Source organism: Amblyomma americanum, chromosome 3 (assembly GCF_052857255.1).
Source record: "Amblyomma americanum isolate KBUSLIRL-KWMA chromosome 3, ASM5285725v1, whole genome shotgun sequence".
In the NCBI taxonomy this organism is placed as follows: domain Eukaryota; kingdom Metazoa; phylum Arthropoda; class Arachnida; order Ixodida; family Ixodidae; genus Amblyomma; species Amblyomma americanum.
The window spans coordinates 67,658,825-67,665,654 of record NC_135499.1 but is presented as its reverse complement, the minus strand read 5'-3'; the positions used below and the strand labels follow the sequence as shown (position 1 = coordinate 67,665,654).

The window sequence follows — 6,830 nt, the reverse complement described above, 5'->3', positions numbered from 1 at the left end:
AGTAATCTAGCAACCATCCGAACAGCGTCCTAAGCTGAAGGGAAACATGCAGCTGTGGCAAAATAATATGAACCTGAGAGTGGTTAATACATGAAGTCAAACATGTCCGACACATTCAGAGAGCGATTAGAACAGCCGGAAACATACACAGGTCGGCCTCGCTTTCCGGTGCTTTATGCTAATGGACCGTCACCATATTTAATGCAAAGGCACTACTTCTGAAGATCTAACCAGCTTACCGAGTTTATGCGAAGATTGACATTGAAGGCGACCTTGAAGAAACCTTAAATAAATGAAACAAATATAGTAGCCACTGGGAATTGAATACGCGACTGCGCGAACAGATCAGCTTCACTGGCCACTGCACGAGAACACCATGCTATTGCCTAAGTTTTTTTCATTATTGCATAGAAATAGTGCCGAAAAGAAAACTCCTAGCATGCTTATGCCACAAAACACCAGCCCACCATACCCCTGCAAAACCCCACCTTCCGAAACATCAAAAGTCTGGGAGGCACACACCTGCATCCAGATAGGGGAGCCAGCTAGGCGGCTCTTGGATGGCAGCATATACTCCCCGCTCCAAAGCGCATTGTTCACGAAACAAAGATTTCGACGACCGTGGTGACTCGGCGTGGCGGTCCATCATGCGGCTCTTCCAGAGGCTAAATCGTCCCAGCAACATAAATAGACCATATGACACAACACAGTTTTGCTCCACACGCAAAAAAAACGGATACTGTAGGGTGATGTCAATGCCCTTCTGGATTATTAGTTGTAATACGTCCCAGAAGAACATAGCATAAGTGCACAGGATAAAACAATGGCTCATTGTCTCTGGTGTATTGCACAATCGGCAATTCACCATCCATGGCGCAAGCACCTCTTTAGCATGAAGCCATGCCTTCACAGGCAGCGTGGATTTGTGCAGTTTAAAGAAGAATGTTTCTGCAGCAGAAGAAAACCACATTCTCCTAACACGTTCTAAAACACGGCTCTCAAAGAACTACAGAAAAGGTTGGCGATACAACAGCACAAGCAAAAAATACTGTGTAATTGTCTGAGTTATCTGCCTTCTGGAGAGGCTATACAGGTAGTGTAAAGAAAAGCGTACAGTGAGGAAATTGAAGGTGTCAGCAACTTCTATAAGGAATCCCCATAAAGGCCCCTCACGAGTGTGTCCAGTCGGTGTGAATACGAAAGGCTAATGAGCACTGAGACGCCTAATAAGCACAGCTGCTAAAAAAGGGTGGTTTACCGATTTGAAAAAGGAAACGCGAAACAAGCTCATGCACGAATAAGTGAACGGGGCCTATTCCACCAGACTGTAGAGAAAAAAATGGGTTATCGCGACGCATGGGTTTTCATTGGGAACCTCAACTGTTGCATTTGTTGAAGAGGAACCCCTAGGTAGTGAGGGGTCCCGTAGTACCAGCTTATTCCAGCATAATCACTTGGCGTCCTCCCCAAAGACCAAACCAAAACCCCTTGAATTTATCTAAATGAAGAGCCGCACCTGATACCTCACAAAACTGTTCAGTCAAATGTAATGACTCACGCACACTCTCTTTGTCAGAACAAACGAGGGCGGCATCATCTGCATAGGCTAAAATCTTAATTTCACAATGGCCAGGGAGAAACCACCGATAGTCGCGCTGTTAATAGTACCGAAGAAAAGGGGTTCAAGATGTAGGGCAAAGATGTGCCATCGCCTCAGCCGATCTCGCCTCGTGTTAAACTGCAACACAATATCGCATTCTTCTTCTTCTTCTTCTTCGTCTCCTCAAGTAATATGGCAAATCGCATTGTGCATTGCACATCGTCTTCTTCGTCAACTTATAATACTGTGTTGTGCATTGGGTCTAATGGCATACAGACAGCTAAGGCCATCATGCGCCAAGAAAAGGTATCGAAAACTTCTAAGCAGAATTTTATACAAATGTGAAAAGTGGTCGGTGCTGTACATGCCCTAACACGCTAGTGTTACTATCCAGTGATGCCCAAGGAAAGATCTCCAAAATGGAAACTAGTAAAAGCTTTGAACAAATCGGGTAAGCTCTGTAACCATCCTTGCCTCCGCAAGGAAGTCGAGTAACTCGAAAAAATCGAATAACTAATCGAATTAAGGCCTCCGCCTTCTTCTCAGAATTGCGAAATTGGATTAGGTGTGGTTAAAACGTGTTTTCTAATAAATTGCCTTTTTATTATCAAATCTATACCTTCATTAGAACACCTGCTCTCTTTAAAAACTTAAAAACTGAAATGTCAACAAGTGCATCTTTCCCCAGGAATAATGTTGGGCGGAATGGTATGTGTTCGTTGTAAAAAAACTGAAAAATGCTTCTTCCTCAGTGTTTCGCATTTCCTGCATGAAAATAAAACATGGTTTACCGTTAGCTCATCTTCGCATAATTCACATTGGGGCTTGCCTTGTTTTGTCAGCAAGAAATGGTGTGTGAGGTGTGTGTCCGGTACGAAGACGGCAGATAATCTTTGAATCATTCCTGATGGGTGTAGGACTCCCACTCACTTAAAACTGGTTTTACTAAGTGTAATTTGTTATTTGCTTCATTGTCACAGGCGGACTTCCATTCTTTACTTACTTTAGAACGTACTAAGTTAATTCAATCTTGAAAGAGAATATTTACTTTTTTATTTGCTTGTCACGAGCTTGAGCAGCGCAGAGGTCTGCTCTTCCGTTGCCTTCAGTTCCCACATGGCTCGGTACACAGAGGATTTTATGTTTTGTCCTTGAGCTGTGGCTATTTTAATGCTGTGTATGGGATGTCACCAAGATCGGAGTGATTGCATTTCTAGAGTACAGAGCTGTATGTAAACTGACGGAGTCTGTGTAAACAATACTGTTTTTGAGCTTCTCGTTTAAAATTTTTTCTCATGGCTACGCGCACAGCGTAACATTCGGCTGTGAAGAAAGATGCGTGTGGGAGTCTAATTAATTTCTTCTCATTCCTTCGTACTACTGCACTTCCAACGTAAGCATTCGCTTTTGAACCATCATTATAAAAGTCAGTGAAACCACTGTATTTTCCTCGAGTGCAAGAAATTCTTCTATTATATGTTGTTGGGGAGTTTGTGTTTTTACAGAACTGTGTAAGAGTGAAATCACAAAAGGCAGGAAAACTGTACCATGGAGGCAGTGGGTCTCGTCTTCGAGCAATGCGCAGTAGTGTATCTAGTACACCAAAGTTTTGCTACATCTCTTCAAAACGCAAGAGGATTGGCCCGATCGCTAGCGGTTTGTTGTTAAACGGTTTACTGGATGGGCACTTTGTGACAATGGGGTGACATAGGTGTTCACTTCACTTCACTTTATTATCTTAAAGGCCCCCGGGATTGAGGGTGTTACATAAGGGGTGGGTTACATGTATATATCAGATTTAATAAACAAAGAAAACACGTAAGATACATAAATTATTCCCTGTTAAATATTGTCGCTAAACAATTCACAAGTGTTGATGGACAGGTGATTGCGGCGATGCCGTGTGGAAGGCTGTTCCAGTCCGTGGCTGAATGTGGAAACAATGACGATGCAAATGTAGTAGTGCGCGCACGAGGCCGGGCGACTTGAAGGGGATGACCAATGCGGAAGGAAATGCGTGCGGGCGGATTGATGTAGGGCGGATGACGAAGTGAACTGTAATAAAATTTATGAAACAAGTACATACTAGTGATACGACGCCTACAAGCTAGAGATGTTAAGCCTGCCTCCGCTTTTAATGGTGATATACTAACATTATATGAATAGCACGAATATATGAATCTTGTGGCTTGACTTTGTTCTGATTCTAGAGAATTGGTTAGATAATTTTGGTGAGGTATCCAAACAGCAGAGGCGTATTCTAATTAGGGACGGACAAGTGATATGTAGGCAGGTAATTTTACGTTTTGTGGTGCATGGCTTAGATGTCATTTTAAGAATCCAAGGCTTCTGTTAGCGGATAATATGACTTTTGTCACATGCGCGCTCCAGGTTAGATCATTGGACAATATTACGCCGAGGTGTTTATAAGTCTGAGTTAATTCTACCGTGACGTGCGACATTTTATACGAGAAGAGAAGAGGATTACGTTTTCGGTTAAACGGTTCGGATTTTTAATATGTATGAGCACGTAAGCATTGTTCTTTTTTTTTTGTAAGTGACGGTTCGTTGGTCTCTACATAAAGACTGTTTATGGGTGACGTCCTGTATGCGCCAGTGGAAAGACGTAAACCTAAATTATGTATTCAATCTAGTCCTTTAAGGTACAATATTCTCGATGACCCAAAACTATACGTCCATTATCTGATTTAGAGCGTGCTACAGTGCGATAAATTTGTAAAAGGGATGTCCTATCGGAACCCCAGAGTTTTCTTGGGAGTACTTTTAGTAGATTCAGGTATTGAGAAGCTTTCTCTTTGAGGGAATTTATGTGAGGCAGGAATGTGAGTTTTTGTCAAACGTTATTCCTAAAAATTTGTGCTCATCACTGGTAGCATGATTTGATTCAGATAATGAGTGGGATCAGTGCACAGCCCTCTACTAACCGAGAACAGAACTGCTACTGCCTTTTGTGTGTAAAACTTGTAACCATTTTTATCTGCCCATATCGTTAGTTTTTACTGTCAGTTGTATTTGTCTCTGTCATGTTGTTACGTTTGAGGATGCGCCGGCAATTTGAAGACTGGATACATGATTAACTTCAGTATTATTTCAGTTATGGGATTCATTTCAATAGTAAAGAGTGTAATCCTCAATACACACCCCTGAAGTACTCCATTTTCCTGAGTGAAGTTCCTCGAGAGGGTTGAGCTTAGATGCACGTCAAAACAACGGTTGGAAATGAAATCATTCAGGCAGTTCAATATGCTATCACGGACAACTATGACCCCTAGGTCGTGGAGGATGCCAAACCTCCAGGCTGTATCGTATGCTTTCTCCATATCGAAGAAGACTGCAAGACAGTGCTGCTTTTGTATTAGAGCTTCTCGGATAGTATTTTCGAGGCGAACTAAGGGGTATGTTATTGAGCATGCCTTTTAAAACCGCATTGATGGATATCAATCATTTCCCAGGATTCAAGGACAAATGTTAGTCTTATATTCAGGACACGAGTGGTGGAACCAGCGAAACTGACGCAGGACAAGGCCAAGGAGGCGCAGATTCAACACCGCTGGACTTACACCTGATTTATTTCGATGCACCAACTGTGCACTATGAACCAACTAGGCCAGCAATTTACTCTATTGAAATATTCAGGACACTTTCAAATGATTTAGCGAGGCAGCTTGCAAGGGCTATTGGCCTATAGCTACTAGCGTAAGTTTGCGCTTTTCCAGGTTTCAGGAAAGGCACTATCATTGCTGTTTTCTACGCCGTAGGTATTTTTTTCTATGAATATTTTGTCAGAGAATTTGAAGAATGCATCTATGGCAGGCTGAGAAAGATGTGCAAGCATTTCATAGTGTATCTGATCGGGCCCTGGAGGAGTTTTTTACCGGCAGACAGTATTATATTTATTTCTTGGAGAGTAATTAAATGCTTGTAATGTTCCTTTCCACATCCATTTGTCGGAAGTCTTTGATTTTCGGCAGTATTTTTGTATTTTAGGAATGACTGCGTGTAGAGAGACGAACTGGAAACTGCAGCGAAGTGTTCCCTCAAAATGTCTACCTATTCTTTAATGCCTGTTTCTGTGCCAGGTTTTGTCAGAACAGAACTCGTGAATGGTGAAAAGTTTCCATTTAATTTTGGAACCTGCTTCCACATTTTTTTAGATTTGATTTGACCGTTTATGGATGAAGCGTATCTCTGCAATGAGGCTTTTTCGGCATTGCGACGGACATACCCAGCTTAACGAGGCCCTCCTGTGTAAGGTACCTGCGAAATTTACCCAAGACTTTACTGGGGTTGCTTCTTTGCTTCCTTACACTCTTTTGTTCACCACAGTGTACAGTATAACGCAGCGAATGTCCGGACCCCGTAGAATATCTGTTACGGGTCTAATTGGACTTATTTTTGGAAATTTGGCGGAGTGTTTGAAGGTTCCTTCACTTCCGCCACCGGTTGGCCCGGTATTGCGCCACCTCCGGGATCGGCCTTGTCTTTAGCGCGACTTTACTATCCCATCTTTCAACTCTCCTACTATCTGCACGTGGTAGCGATTGTGGCTCGGCTTGAGCCAGTGAGCAGGCCTGTGCACTTTCCTTTTCTTTCTTCCTGGCAACAACAGACAACAGACACCACACTATGTGGTTTTGTCGCACCACTCCAGAAGACTGCGGAATAGCTAAGTGTGCGGAAGTTAGGTACAGTTCGTGAACTTTTCATTTATCTGATCGACACTCAAATTTTCTAAAACTGTTTTTTCTAATGATGATTCTGCTCTAAAAAGTTGCCAGTCTGCTAAATGCAGCTTCCAGCGTCGCGGTTTTCTTGAGACTATTTCTGGCGGAGATGTTAAACTGATTATTACAGGGAGGTGATCACTCCCATATGGGTTGTCGATGAGATCCCATTTAAAATCCAGAAAAACAGATGATGAACTAAAAACAAATCTAAAGAGCACCATTTTTCTCGAGGCTGGGGAAAAATATGCGTCCTTCTTTGTATTTAAAAGACATATTATTTATGAGGATATAATCTTCGATAATTTTCCCCTAGAACCACAGCGTTCGCCTCCACAAAAAAGGGGAATGAGCGTTAAATTCTGCAGCTACCAGATATGGCTCTAGCAGTTCATCGATCAGTTCTTCCCGATCATGAACTGTTATAGTTAAGTGTGGAGGGAGATATACAGTTATAGTTTTATAGCTGACGATGCTTACCGCGA

The 6,830-nt window shown here is 42.5% G+C and overlaps 1 non-coding gene across 1 annotated transcript; it reads left to right on the top strand.

Annotated features, from left to right (window-relative positions):
• Nucleotides 1-5,915: 5,915 nt before the first annotated feature.
• LOC144126389 (U2 spliceosomal RNA) lies at nt 5,916-6,106 on the top strand. The gene has a single exon (XR_013313484.1). It is a non-coding gene; the product is annotated as a U2 spliceosomal RNA (small nuclear RNA).
• The last annotated feature ends 724 nt before the right edge of the window (nt 6,107-6,830 follow it).